Genomic DNA, 16,712 nt, shown 5'->3' with positions numbered 1-16,712 from the left:
CAATACCGACGCGGTTGCATTGGGTATACATGTAAGACCAAATTATTATCACATTACTGAAAGTGTTTGTGTATGATATGAGTTTTTCTAATGTATAATAACAATATTCGCAGATCTTCTCTTAAAAATCTCGTCGACTGTTGTCAATCATTTCTTTTTCTTTTTCCAGTTCCTTCCAATATCATCATTCTTTCTCTTCAAATCTAATGCACAAGATCATAGTAAAAAGCTGAATGACAGCAAAGGGCGTGGTTCATACACAAAAATTGATAAAGTGAAGCATATAGGCTATAGTTCAATCAACTGTAACATCACTAGAAATAAAAGACGACATGGTTCATCTGTATATACCTGCGTTTCATATTTAGAAACGCATCCGATCGACGGACTTTACCTGTCAAAAATTCAAGAATGACCACTTACGTTACCCTGCACGCTACTGGAAAATCTCCAAACAGATTTACATCTATTTCAATTCTCTGGTTGCAAAAAATCTTTTACATCCATCCATACTCCCAAGGCTACTCTGGAGATTAAAGTCAAAGTTCGCGTGAACTTGTAATGGCACCACGGCGAGCATGTGACATAATGTGTATGATGTGGGACAGGATATTATGAGAGAGAGAGAGAGAGAGAGAGAGAGAGAGAGAGAGAGAGAGAGAGAGAGAGAGAATGAGTGAGAAAATCGGTCAGCCTCGAACATTACAGAACACTTTACGTGATTGATAAAACACAGGTACGGATGATGCCAATTCTTTCTGTAACGTGAGTAATAGATATTGGCTTGACTAACCAAACTGACTTGAAACTTTATTCCATTGTAAGAAATTGGCTAATGGCTTAGGATAAACCGCAATATACATGATGGAACATGCTATGATTTACAATGAATTCTAGAGGGTAAGAAAGCCTTCAATCCATTCCTTTCTGATGACTATCCAGCTAGGGCTCTAATGTAAAGAAAGTTATGTTGGATATGAAGGGTCAGGAAAAAAAAATTATAATTTGCCATTTCTGTCTTATTTTTTTAGAAATATTTTAAAATGCATCGTTGGTTGTCTTGAGACGATCATTCAGTCAGCATGCTACGTCTTACCATGGTCTTAGTGTACGTGTTTGGGATTATCTATGCTTTCACTTGAGGGGTCTTCCTCCTTCTCTAATTTCCTCTTACAACCGAGCAGGATCCACTTTCATACAAACACCTGTTCACCCAAACCCTAGGCCTTCTCCCGTATCCATATCATCAGATCATACCATAAATCAACCTCCTAAGCTTAATTTTCAGTTTTCACCCACGATCTTGTTTCAGGTTTTCAATTCCATTCCCACCCCTCACATTCCCTCCATCCGTTCCTGGCCCTCTTCTTCTCCCCCTCCCCCTCCTTCACCTCCTCATTCTCCTTCTGCCATATATGATAAATACCCTCCACCCAGATTCTTCCTTCTCATCGTTGCCGTTCTTTTCCGAACAATCCCTCTTACTATCCTCGTCACCCCCTTCTCCTACTCATCCTCCATCACATTATATTCCTTCTCCTATCTTCTTTCTTTTCTCTCCATCTTTATCAACATGATTCTCTTCCATTTCCCTCCTTCTTCTTCTCACCCCCTCATACACCTCCACCCTGCTCCCTGCATCTTTTTCTTCTTCTCCACCATTCCAAGCTTTCTTTTCCACTCCTCCTCCTCCTGAAACCCTCCTTCTCCCTTCATCTCCATCCTTCCTCCTCTCCTTCTCCGATGTTGCATTCCTTTACACACCCTTTCTCTCGTCTTTTCACCTCTGAGATGAGCTGAGTTTCATCTGATATCACTCTGTTCATTCAGAATCAATTAACCCCGCTATCCCATCTCTCTAACCTCTCAATATAGGAGACGACCGAGGACAAGGACTCGCCAATTTATCGATCAGTGTGTCCGCAAGATGATCCTCAAATTGGCACGCGTGTTGAGGGCAATACACAGCTCTAATTGAACTTGCTCATATCTAGACTCTGAGCACATTTCTTCCCTTCCTTGTTTTTTCTCGACATCTACTGATTATGATAATATGGAAATTGACTACACACGCTTAGATTCATCACTAATTATAGGACTTGAGCACTATATAGCCTGTATTGGCAAATTCACCTCGGGAATGGTCGACTACTACAATAGCAAAATACGAAGCCTACTCAGTTCCCTCGAAAAATCAATTCGGAACATATTCTCAGAAATGTTTTGCATATTCACTGCATACTACTGTTACCAATCACATTAAAAATGTGCAAATCATAAAATATCGACACCACAAACGAAAACAAGGCAAAATTTGAGACTGCGTCTCTAATATGACATCGCCTTGAATCATAATAATTGCGCTCCAGCCTAAAGTTAAGCCACGAAATGCATGTGGAAAAAATGTTCTAACCTTTTCTTTTGCTGGCCAGACATTTCTAAGGGTAGTGCCCCCCCCCCCTTGGGGTACTATTATCCTGGATACACCACAGCAAAAGGTATGCTAAACAAGTGTAATGACTTGACGCTGCTTTGATTGTGCAAGGGCGTGGTTAATGGATAAAATGTCGTCACTGGCCAAGTGATATGAGAGTACGGCATGTTTAGTCACTTGAAACAATAATATACCATTAAGTGTTTTATGTAATCTTCCTACCGTCACTCGCATATTGAATAACAATCAACCTACAATAAACAAATCTCAGAAGAAACATTCATTGGATGCCCTGTTTAGATCTAAACATTTTTAAAATCCACATTCATATTTTTGAAAGTTGAATTTTTGACATTTGTAATTTGTTGGTATAATAATAAAATAATAATAATAACAATATTTATAAAGCGCAACATAACCATCTCTAGAGGTGCTCAAGACGCATACAAATGATTCATTGAGTCACGATGAACGAGTTATTTTGTTTTACTGCAAATTGAAAAAGAAATCCAATCTATCAAACAAAAGGGTTCGCTTCCATTAATCTCTTTTTCCACGTCTCTCTGTAAACAAGCTCAGTATTTCATAATTTATCCCAAACGAATTTTGAGAAGTTCGGTTCCATTAAGCAATAATTATTCGATTAATCATTTAAAAATTCGCGCACAGTTTGTCCTAAATACATTTGAAACTCGAGAAGCACTTGAGTGCTATTTTGTGGGTTGATTGATAGTTAAATGGAATGAGCATAAGGTTTTTCTCGCATCGATCATTCAAATATCAACTTTCCTTCAACAGGTTTAGGAAAGCTTTTTTTCACCCCATTGATTCATCTGCCCCACCATCCCTCTTTCTCTTATTCTATTTCCTGTTTCGTTTAACATTTCTACCCCTACTCCATCTCTCTCACTCGTCCCGTTTCGCCTCTCCCCCTCTCTCAAACTCCTTCTCTCTATCCCTCTCTCGATTTGTATAAGGCCTAATAATGTTATTATACAGCTTATTCAGTAAATCTGATTCTCTTGTATCTTTTTAAATTGCATCCTAGAATGTATTTTGCCGTGGTAGTTGTTTCCATCCAACTGTCAACTATCTTTCCAAACTGATATTTTTATATCAAATTATGTTCATATTGATAACATTACATGCCCTTTATGAATCTCATCAATTTGGTAAATTATTATCATTTATTTCATCTTCAACTTGTACTTTTCGTCCATACAATTTCAAACAAATATACGTCTATATAAATTGTACGGCGGAGTATTAAGATTTCCCCCATAATTATCCTCATCAAAATATTAGCACCCTGTCTGTACCTTTTCTAGTATATTTCTGAAAAAAATATAGAACTATACGTATATTTCTCTTCGTAATGTATATTTTTTCGTTGCTACATAATGGTTTATTATTAATGTTATTTCCAACAATTAGCCTACATGGCTACATCACTCATGTAAATTATTCTTTTGAAAATTTAAGTATGTTTCTTGTTGTGTTTCATCATATTTATCATAAATTATGCACAAATTAACATTATGTTGCGACGCATGATTGTTAACAAAAATGAATTGAATTGATCCTCTTTCTCTGTCTGTCTGTCTGTCTGTCCATGGACCTATATCGTAGTAGATCCATGGTCTCTCTCTCTCTCTCTCTCTCTCTCTCAGGGAAAAAAATAATATTTAATTTTCGGGGCCACTTTTCAAGCTTGCCTGCATGAAATTAACACTCTAAAATTTGTTTTGCATTGAACTCTATGCAAATTTACAGGGGCTCTTTTCTGATTTGTTGGGGCTCTTTTGAGCATTTCGGGGGCTATTTCGCCCCGAACCCCTGTGTATTTGTTTCACTGCTCTCTCTACCCCGCTACCGGCCCTTCACTGTTTTTCTCCACCAGTCTTTCTCTCCCCACCCCCTCTTATACCATCCCATCTACAATTCAATTTCATCCAACCTTCTTATATCTCTTTCATTCAAGGATAGTTTTTAATGACTATGGAAGACGTGATGCGTGTGCCTTCCCACGAGATGAATTCGCGGCTCACTGACACCGTTATTCCATCGGAAATTGAGATGTTTATGAAAGCAGCATCAACTGGACCGCCAACTTAAGTACTTAACCAATTATATTCCAACACCATGCATAGTGCAGGCAAAATGTAACCGTAGTAGGTCCATGATGTAACGAGTCTGCACTGTGAGACGATTGCTACCAGAATACTACATTATAGGCTCTTTACAAGCTGCTCCTCCGGACATAGCCAGCGACTGAAAGAGCTAGGCTCCGCTCAAGGCTTTATGAATTGTGAAGAAGTGTGAAATTAGGGTCTGTGTTTGCATACCAGACCATGGCCGACATCAATGGCAAGAAGAGAGAATGAATAATGTGTTGCTCTGCAGATGGGCTGTGCCCCATGCCAATCCATACACGTTTGGAAAATCCCGCAAAAATTGTCCGAAAGGAAAAATAATTATAATGGCGTATAGATACTAACTAGGGAGGCCAAGAGGGATGTATCCCATCTCCAATCGGATGACATAGTCAAATACATAGAGTAAAGGCCCATGGTATGACCATGGACCATGGTATGACGCGGCAAAACCACGGTGTTTTTTCTTCATTTTTAAATAATTGCTATGATGACGTAAAGTATATATGCTTCACGTTTCAGAGCTCAGTGAATACTTTTTTTTTATTGCGGCGTCGCGGTGGGGTATGAAATGGAACCCTATAATTATTAGGAGAAATCCTGGTAGGAAATAGAGCCGGGAGAGATGTTAGACAAAAGAAAGGAGTGGGGTGAGAGTGTACATGGGTAGCGGTGAATTTTAGTAGGGAATTAACAACGAATCCGACGGATATAAAGAGGCTGAGGGCTACAAGATGAGAGCGAAAGCGCTGCCATGGTTACGGTATGAAGGTGGAAAATCGAGAAGAGATGAAAAGGATAGAGGCAGAAAATGAAAGGAGATAAATAATGCAGGATGTGCTAATGAGCAAGGTGTATAGATTAATCAAAATAAGATTTCATTTTTTGACCTAAAATTATCATTTCAAAAATAAAGGATAGAAAAAGAGAAATGAGTCGTGATCTTCTACAAGCCATTCATGAAATTTTATGAGAAATGCCATACATGCATTAAACGAATCACGGTGCAAAAAATACGGGGCAAAGAAAGAAAGCAGGAACAGAAACGATATTATTAACTGTAATATACATTTCTGAAGACGTCATAATAATGTAATTGCTCTGAACTTGAATAAAGATGCACCCACGGCCCTGGGAGTTTGGGATACTGCATTAGGATAGGTCACCCTTAGCAACGGAGGGATGCTCAGCGGCTGGGGGTATTGGGAGGGCTATATAGGGTGCCGTAAATTAATTTTATGTTGAAAAGACGCCAAGAGAAGTGTAAGATAAATATGAGAACGTGATTTCCCTCTGCTTTTCAGACAATTGTTACGAACCTCAATTACCTCATATATCCACGCATGTTAATTATGCGCATGGGCAGAATACTCGCTTGTAAAAGGGTGGTTTCGATTAATACCTACGATCGTCATTGTAACAGGTATCTTATTATTTTGGTAATAATACTGTTATTACTGTTGTGTTGTGAAATGCATGGAGATATGATTGTATTATAAAATGTTACCTTGCTGGAGTGAGGAGACAACCCCGTGAAAATGTCGATCCTCAAAAAAGAAAACCATATCGTTACCTATACAAAAGGCGCATTTCCACTACGGTCACAACTCAAAAACAACTCAAAACGCTGCGATTTTTACCGAAACCGCAATGCTTTATATAAATGGCTCTAACATGTAGATGCACAACAAAAACATAGTGCAAGTAGGAATTAAACGTTATTATTGAAGTGCAATACGGTCACACAGTGTGTGCACCACAATATTATGCATTTGGATTGATTATTATTAGTAATGCTTGTCCAAACCGTGTTCCATTAAGCCCAGATTATGTGCATCATAATACTATGCTTGCACATTGATTATTAGTAATGCTTGTCCAAATCCTGTTCCATTAATTAAGCCCAGATTATGTAAACTGTTACGCAATCTCCCTTTCCGTAGTTTGGATGACTGTGTGCCCCTGTCATGTAGCAAAGCTCTGTTAAAGGAGAAGTCAACCCTGGTAATTAGCTGGTATTAATAAAAACAGACAGATGATAGAAACAAATTATTGAAAGTTTGATAAACATCCGATTATTGGCAACACTGTGACTGTGACAATTTGCAAATTTCATAAACTTTCATTTTTTTAGTTAATGATGACGGAATAGATTTGTTTCATACAGGGGTTGTAAAATGACATAATTGCAATAATTATATTTAGGGTGAATTTAGAGTGAATATTTTGTACGGGGCAAGTGAGAGGGATCCGTCACAGAATAGCCAATTTGTGTTAATTGAAGGCACCTTAACAAATTCCAAACTTTCTTATTTTCAATCGGGTTTTTGCTCAAACTTTCGCTGACCTGTTCCTCTCATCTTCCATTTCTATGTAAACCAACTTAATATCAGGGGTAGATATCCAATTTGAGATTTCAGTGTCTTTGATGGCTATCAAACTGATGGCCCTACTACATACAAACAAAATCAAATAGAATGATATTGCTATATCTTTGCGTTCACAATTCCATTATACAATTCAATAATATACATAAATATAGGGGGCCTACTTACGTACGGGATATAATCTTGGCTTGGGCTTGCCCATAATCATGATAATTGTTCGTCCTTGAACATGGAAGGAATCGAAAAACAGTATCCCTTTATAGGTTTCTTACTTTCTTTCTTTGAATTTTCGATTGGCATACAATGATATTCTTTTAAAAGTTCGTGTGTGTTTTCTTCTTTTTATTGGCGACGTAGGTGTAGGTAGGTGTACATCTGTTGTGGAGCCTTATGCAGGCTATATCGTAACATGGCTTGGTTTATCATTGTTAATAGTTGATGTGCTCTGTTTCAGCCTATTATCAGACAGAGGGCATCTGGCCAAAAGTACGTTGGCATTCGGGATGTAAAATTGGCTTAATTTTCAGAACGAACTTTCGAGGGTTTGCTCACTGCTCTGTGCGATGGCGGATCCAGGCAGGGTGGGGTGGGGGGGGGGGCAAATATCATCAGTCGTATCATACGTACATATTAAAAAAAGACAGAGAAAAGAAAGTGAGCTCCTTCAAAACTGTGCCCGCATGTCTAGCCTTCATTTGAGGAGGGAGGGAGGGAGTTGCCTCCCAAATAATTTTTTCCAATAAACTTGTACCATAGGGAAGTCAATACCTAGTCTCTCCACCCCATTTTATACAGGTTCCCTCTTTTCAACCCGCCTTTTCAAATTAACTCTTTTGACATTATTTTATTGAAGACTTTGATATTTATTTCAAAAGAATTGGAGAAATATATTGGTGTTTGAATTGGCATCATGGATATTGTGTTTGCGAGAAAGATATAAAATACCAAATAACATTAAGCAACTCCTTCTCCCCTTTTAAGGGAAAAAATTTAGCAAGGATCTAGGATTCAATTCTACTTGGTATAATAATCTAAATAATGACTGCAAACTAGACTATTTTTTAGAATGAAATAAGAAAACGTATAGGAACATCCTTGACAATGAGATATTACATTATGATGAAAATCCCTGTTTTGAGTCTCTTCAGAGCCTGTACAAAATTATTTTTTTATTTTTTAAATGACCCCGTAGCATTCTTGGAGAAAAAAAATCAACAAACAAAGGTTCTTCATTTTCAAAAAATTGGAAGAGAAACTATGGGTTGATTTTACTTGACCAAAAACAATCAGTTGAACGAAATCAAAGGTCAATCAAATACTTTCGCGAGTCGTTGTGCTTCTCGTAATTCTTGATTTAACACGAGTAGTTTAACCAAATAAAGTGTTTGACTTCAAATTCTGCAGCTACATGTATCTAGAACTAAGTCCAATGGGAATTTCCCAAATTTCGAGAACTACAACAAATCGTCGATTTGGCATGTTCGCGCCTGCTTAGTCAGGACTCGGAGCTCTCCAATGTGTTATTTTCCTTCTTCTTATTCATTTCTGTTTTAATCAAAAACCCCGGCATCAGAGAACATGATCGTCATATTTGCACAGCTTGTGAAGAAACTTTGAAGCACTCAATCTCTGTCTCAATAATGCACAGGCTCCCGAAGTAAATGCAAATACCTTCACTATACCACTTGCCCAGTACACCGATGATATGAATTTGTTCGACTTGTTTTATGCAATGATAATTGAAGAGATTCCCCTGACATTTCATTACTGTTTTCTAAAAAATGACCCATGCCGAGAGTCAAACGGAAGCGCGATTGAAAACTACATCTGAATCCGATATTCCTTTATTCACTCATTTTGTTTGTATTATCGGTCAAAATAAAGCAGTTTTTATCAAAGTATTTTCACCTTTTTCATAAACGGATTTGAACCATTTTATTTATTCATAACTTTATCAATCGAAGCGATTTTAAACATTTGATCTATTCTGATCTACTTAGTTTCCTGGAAGAGAATCGGCAAACGTGAGCAGCTAATTCCCGTTTCCATGGGAACAACATTTGATATGCAATGAGCCTAATGATTTATACTCATCATTTGTTTTGTATTGTAAACTGGACCCCTCGGTAGAACAGCTGTGCTGTACTGGCACAGCTGAGCAGGGCGATCCATCCAATGTTATTTTCTCATGTTATTTGTATGTTGTTATATTGGTCAATAAAATAAAATAAAATAAAATCATGACGCTCGCTCAGACGATCACAACACAGTACGTGGGCATTGTTAAAAGCCAAAAGATTTGTATTTTGTAATGCTACGAAATAGTACGAAGTAATATCAAATATATCATTTTGCAGTTGAGCATCCCCACATACATATGTGCTTGAAATTAGTGCTGTAACATCACGGATATCTCCAATTCCGTTTAACCGTTTTTTTTTTTTTTTTTTTTTTTTTTTTTTTTTTTTTTGCCGTGTGAAAAAGCAGGAAGGTGATTTAACTGAAGGCGCCGATTTGTGCTTGTGAACTAGTCACAAATAATAGTAACAATGTCCTTTTAGAATAATGTGGAAGATCAGGAAAAACAGTAGAGGACCTAGGATAGAACCTTGTGGTACACCATGTGTTAAACTTGGATGAATATATATTGAGATCTATTACAAAGATTACTTTCAAACCAAGATGACAGACAAATTGGAGTGTTGTTCTAGTTTCCAAGTGGTAAGTCATCACACTGATTACTGAGCTGGGAGACATTGCCAGGCATAGTGCCAGGTGGAGGGACATAAATCGAAACTTTAAAAAAAAAAAAATATATATATATATATATATATATATATATATATTTAAAAAAATATATATATATATATAAAAAAAAAAAATTAAAAAAAAAAAAAAAAAAAAAAAAAAAGGGAAAACGAAACCGTCCAATTGAAAACGAAATCCGCCATGGGCGGTCGGATACCGGACGGTTAAACGTTTGACTACAGCACTACTTGAAATGTGTAGGATGTGACTTAGGATACCTCCATTATAAGATTAGTCAATTGAAAAATGAACGAATAGGGCTCTTATGTATAGCTTATAAGTAACCTTGCATCCACTCATGGACTGGGCTGAAGTTTGTTTCATTTTCCATTTCATTATGTTGCAAACAGCTGCAAAACAACATATTTGACAGTGGCGAAATACATCTACCAATACTTTCACAGCACGAAATATTGTTTGCCCTTATTTAGCAGTTGGCACTTATACAGATGCATTTGCTGTAACTTTGCCAAGTTTCCTCACGCCCCAATTGATAAAGATCTTAAACATAATTTCAATTTCCAAAGTGCCATTCAATGGTTTGAGGAATCGAAACAGATATTGACTTATCCGATTGAATATGTCTCATGATATAGAATTGAAAGACTAGTAATTGTTTGCTTTTTTGCTCAGTGTTTCTTTTCTATTGATATACTGCTCAATAATGTACTTTCATTAATTTGGTCTAAATAAATTGGGTTTTTTTTTAATAATGAAAAACCAAGTAATGGAATCATAAATACATGCGTTATGTGAATAGTACTTAATATTATGACTTATATAAAATTTTCGATGAATAATCTTTAAATCGGTGGATATTTTTTCTTCTGATCTGTCGTGTGATTGCTGGACAATTTGCGAATTTCTATCCGCAACGTCACCAGACCACATTTGGTAAGACCCGTCACTCCGCCCCCATTATGTTGCGGGCAGCAACGCCCCAGAGTGACTAGAAGTAGAACACTTGCTTTCAAAACTCCCTGTTTCAAACTATGTAGACGGTTTGAGGTCAAAGGTCAGAGATCTATGTAGACGGTTTGAGGGCAAAGGTCATAGATCTAAGCGCTAGATCTATTTATAACTTATGCCCGAGAGTGTCTCGTTTCTAGGAGTGATTGCACCCAAGCGCGTCAAAACAACCCTTCTAAATCTGTCTGATCCGATTCAAAGACCCGGATGTGATGCCATCACAAATCTGTTAGGAGAGTGCCTACGTTCAGTTACTAAGCTTATGTCAGAAAATATTCAGATACTGGATTTATAGAGAAGGATGAAACCAAATTAGACAGTATCTACTATCTAGTCGACAAAACACGAATACAGGAAATCTATCGAATCTCAAGCTTGAAATATGGGACGAGAAGTTCAACGTGCGTGGGGGGGGGGGGGGGGGGGGGGTGGGGGAGGATTATAAGATAGGTATCCATTTCAAGTTCACGTCCTGTGCGAGAAGAGAAAAAAAAGTTCGTTTGAAACCATACAAACAAGCTTTGATTGCGGTAGACCTCTGTCAAGGCTGACTGTTTCAATAATTACCGCATTACGAGCAATGACAAACCCCAATGTTGATAAACTTCTAATATTGGAAACATATTAAGACTAGAGCTTATACACTCATGACAATGACAACAATCTCATTTAAATTTATTTAACAAAAGGATGGGTAGAAGACTGTAGTCAAATTTTTCTTGACGATCAATATCAATTAATTTTTACCGTGACGTATGTAAAGTACATTTTACCTGGCACTTCCTGTAGTATTAAATAGAAGCCATTACTGTAGTCATTGACATAATTACTGTGTAATATAATGGTCGCCGTCGCCCATTTCAAAACATTCTGAAGGAAAGATAAACCCTTACCATAGTAGGTCCATGCTCTTACCCAGGAACTGTTTGAAATGTATCCAAGGATATTATTTACAACACATCCGTGTTTAACTCTTATCTACCAGCATAATAATTGAAGAGCTCACGATTTTTAAGTTCACATTGATGGACAGCTAGCCTTCCTACTTTCTATATTTAGAACTTGTTTGTGGGTGACCCATGATAATACGAAACCCTTTCCTGTACAGTGTGCACTAACATAGCATCAGGCATTGAAATAAAATGACTTTCATGTAACTTTCACTGTATATATATACATTATTATTCGTCGCAAAAACAATAACAGATCTAGATCAAAGTTCAATATCATTCTTGTTAATCGCCACCCGTAATCTCCTTGCTAGAAAAACGAAAGTGATAGTCGACAAATCGCATGATTGTGATCAATAATGATGTGGCAATGTGCACTCCAACTTCAATTACAAACTTGCAAAACGCGGGAAATGTGTGTGTGTGCCACTGATAATGACGGAAAGGGAAGCCAAAAATTTGTGGCCTAGTGACTGATGTTTCTTGGGCAGTGGGCTTATTATGCCAAGGGCAAGGCCAACTCAATCTGTCTAGTATAACGGTTTGTCCAGATTTATGATCCAGAGTTTGCGATGGTTTGTTTTGACTCGCGTTGAAAAAGTTAGTGTTTTGTCTCAATCATCGTCTGCTCAAAATCTATAATAGTAAGTTAGTAACATTATTTATTACCATGTTTCTTGTACTTGAAACAAAGTTGAGGTACATTATAACTCATCATTTCTTATGGTTGATTTCTAAACAGGAAAATCAGGAATTAAAATCAAAATTCTATTATAAACATTTTAAAAAGACCCAAACAATGACAGGACTGCGACCAATCAGTTTCGGCGTTGGATTAGCACATAATGTTACAGGCAAAGTCACAACAAAATTCAACTCCTTTACAATAATATACAAAATTAAACATAATGCACTATGACAAATGGTTTATGTCGATATAGGAATGGAAAATTGCATTTTTTTTCTGTAAAAAATTTGTGATCAGATTTCTTTTTTGATACTACAAGTCATCATCAGCTATCGACTTTTTAAATACTATTTTCTCATATTTCATCTCTTCCGTCTCTCTCTCTCTCTCTCTCTCTCTGTGTCTCTGTCTCTTTCTCTCTCTCTGTATCTTTTAATCTCTTTCTCTCTGATCTTGCCTCTTCTCCTATGTTTTTTCTTCTACATTCTCCTTCATATTACGTAACAGCTCCATGAAGTGGACAAGAATAGACTTGAGCCTCTATGTGTTCATTGTAGAGTTTGGACATCCGTTTCAATCTATGTTATTTTGTACAGTGATAGTCGATGAGTGAAAAGCCAAAGTAAGCTAAGTATAATGATGAATTCACCCATTATATTCATTCGTTCATTGTAAATATTGTTTTAAATAATAAAAAGGGGTGCCAACCGTGAGAGCAAACTATTCTAGAAGAAAGCAAAAAAATCAGAGATGCAGGCAGGTGAAAAATTGAATGAAATCGGACAAAGGGGAGAGTTATCTGTCAAATCATCATATTCCACAGAGAAAATTACAAATTTGCGATTCGCAAAACTGTTGTGATCTCATAATTCAAACATTCATAACTTTCGCTATTCTATTTTCGGATGTTTCTGTATGCTTCCATTCAAATGAACTTATTACAAGGGTGTGATTGCCCTTTTAGGAACTGGATAGTTTCAGAAATCAGACTTTCGAAAATACAATTATTATGAAGAGACAAACACCATGTCATTATCAGCCCGAAGTCGGACTATACACAAACACAAAATATGCAGTACAGACCAATTAGGAGAGGAGCTCGCAAGATACATCACAGTGTTGTCAAGTGTGACATTACAACATTTAGATACATTAATTTCCACCGAAACCGATTCTTTTAGTACCTGCAATCTAAACAACAACTAAACATTATCACGAGTCACGACCACATTGGTACTTGTGAATCCTAGCTTTATTTGGCCATATACGTATGTCATCAATCACTAAATGCTATCAAAGACATGCCTGATGCTATCTAGAAGACGAGAGGAGTAATGGTACTACCACCCATCATGCAAAGTAGCAATTACTATACAAATAAATCATTTCAATCAGATTTATATCAGACCATACGTCATACACGACACCTCAGCCACACCGCCAAACCGACTTCAGACCGACTCCAAACTGACTCTAAACCGACTTCAGACCGACTTCAGACCGACTCCAAACCGACTTGAGACCGACTCCAAACCGACTTCAGACCTACTCCAAACCGACTTCAGACCGACTCCAAACCGACTTGAGACCGACTCCAAACCGACTTGAGACCGACTCCAAACCGACCGGTTCTTGGCCATAGACAATGATGACAGACGTAATGTTATATTTCGTGGTTCTATTGTCGGTCTGTTGTCGGTCTTGTGGTAGGGTCCATGGTGTGACTAAGCCTAAGGTATTAAAGGACATGTATAGTTATTTACGTTTCACGCATACTATACTACTACTAGTTTTCTATGTGATGAATATACATGTAGGGCCTGTATATAGGCCAACCAGAGTTCAAGTCTTGCCAGTTAGTAAAGCCCATTCATAACACATGGCCCGATATCCCGTCACAGAAAATGTGCTGATGGTACATCACACGTATTATATCGACATTTATAATTTTGGTTATTGATTTTTGTACTGTCTAGCCATGAAATAGGGTGTGGCCGAAGTGTGACGTCAAACCAAGTGGACGTTTTCTGAATTCCACGGTGGTGAGGGGCGACCGGGGGTGGAGAGGGGGTGGGGGGGGGGGGGGGGGGATGGGGGTGAAGAAGAAAAAAGTACATGTATAATACACGGGCGTGCCTGCGTCTTCCGAAAATGGCATCCTCTGAAAGTTTGGAAGATTTTAGGTGATGAAGAGTATATTGACATTGGCGATCCTCTTATATGTGACTAGTGACTACTTTGTCAATTTCTATTTATTTCATATTGTTCCCGGAAATTGTTGTACATCTCAAACATAATCAATCATTTCCGAGGTTTCATTTTTTACTTTCACATGTGCATTATCGATATTACGCTATAACGAGAGTATACTACTTGACTTATATAAATGGTTATTATTTACGTGATTTATGCGATCATTGATAATAAACTACAACTAACGTTTTCTTTTTTTCAATTTCCTCTTTTCCTTTCGTTCTGTGGGCGGATGGTTTCGTAGTCAAACCGTATATTGTTGTTGTACACTGCACAGCTATTTTTGAAGTTTTACTGGTAGTCTTTCTCAATGAAGGGTTGATTCATTTTTATTGATAAAATTAAAAACATGTCCTAATATGTATTGCAATCATTATAATTTCATAATTGGTTTATTTTACAAAGGCATATTACTGGTGCTTATAATTCCATGCTGCCATGTTAAAAAGTCATCCTCTTCTTTTGCTTAATAGATCATCTGGATTGTCTTTATTTCATGCAACGTTGTCAATGTCTGTTTCTCTTATCAAAAACAAAGTAAAACATTGTGGAATATTCGCATCGTAAAATGCTTTTGATTCGCTACAACATATCTATCTATCTCTTCTGGTCATTGCTCAAGGTAAAGATCTTAATTTGACCCCCTTGTCTTAGAAATCAAATGTCATGTCACAAAATAACCAGCTGTCGCAAATAAATATCTCGCGAGGAGATATTGCTCGTAATATAATGAGGCCGTCACGCAATATTGATGACGTTGTGTGTTTGTATAATTATAATAGAAAAGTAAATTGCTGGTAATTTCATGTATTATTGTAGGTCAATCTGGAATAATCTTTATCCACCCTTAAAGAAGACACAGCATAATTATACGCTTTAAAGTTTAGATGTCTTGAAGAATTAATAATAATAATAATAATACATTTTTATATAGCGCATTTAAGAACTGACAGAACTCTCATTAATGCGCTTTACATCCAAGATGATACCTTATTTTACACTTTAAAATACAAATCAATATCTTATTCTACAGTTAAGATACAAAACAACATTAAACAAGAAACATAACTATCTGAAATTAATCTACAAAACATGATTTAATTAAATGCATCATTGAAAAGATATGTTTTGAGATGTCTCTTGAAGAGTTCAGTATATTATATACAATCCGACTGCGATCCGATTTGAAAAGAAATGGCAATCGTATTAGATATCGACACCATCTTCCGTCGTCAGATTTAGAATAATAATAATTATAAAAACACACCATCGCAATTCAGTGCATTGGGAAGCCTTCTAGATGAAGAAAATGACATCAGAAATCCTCAAAAATTGGGATTTTATTATCTGCACAACTGTTCAGAATCTCGACGGTTAAGAGTCTACATGTTTGAATGTTTTTATCGAGTAAAATACCAAATTCTTCCAAAATAGGATCGCAGTCAGACTCATAGTGTGCGATATGCTTTACTTTGGGCCATAATGCCAGACATTATTATCAACATGCCCCCTGCAATTAAGGAAGTTCCTATTTTCATTCAAAGAAGGCATATATTTTAAATAAAAACAGAGATATTGAATAAAAATGCGTGATATGGAAACATGAATGCTTGTTCCAGAGAAGGGTGTATAATATACCTATCAATTTTCATTACAATAATCGTATTTGCACTCCTATTTCCACCGCTCGATATGTGTTACTCCAGGGTGTTACTGCGTTCCAGAAATTTACAACTTCCGCTGCTATTTATGACAAGGGCATGACTGTAATTGACCTACTATATAGAAGTAACTATGCTTGGAAGATTCCATTCCTTATTTGGCGCATCATTTAATACCTCAAGCAATGTTAAAGCTCCTTACAGAGATACCATCGGTTTGAATAGATAATTTATGGACCTACTAAATTACGATATAGTATTTCGATTTTTGCTGATAATATAGGTCAAGCGATATGATTTTTAACAGGTAAATACAAGGCTCTGAAATACACCAAGAAGCTTGGGATATTTTGTAGATCCGCTCCGTCTGCTTTTGAAGGCCTATGTCTAGCATTTCTAGCATTATCTT

General features: G+C 36.9%; 1 protein-coding gene across 1 annotated transcript in view; it reads right to left on the bottom strand.

Moving 5' to 3' along the window:
• The window catches only part of LOC591667 (solute carrier organic anion transporter family member 4A1), a 60,300-nt gene that overhangs the window by 42,786 nt on the left and 802 nt on the right, over positions 1 to 16,712 (bottom strand). The window lies entirely within an intron of this gene.

Source organism: Strongylocentrotus purpuratus, unplaced genomic scaffold (assembly GCF_000002235.5).
Source record: "Strongylocentrotus purpuratus isolate Spur 01 unplaced genomic scaffold, Spur_5.0 spur5_scaffold_7, whole genome shotgun sequence".
Classification (NCBI taxonomy): domain Eukaryota; kingdom Metazoa; phylum Echinodermata; class Echinoidea; order Camarodonta; family Strongylocentrotidae; genus Strongylocentrotus; species Strongylocentrotus purpuratus.
This window is presented reverse-complemented; position numbering and strand designations above follow the sequence as displayed.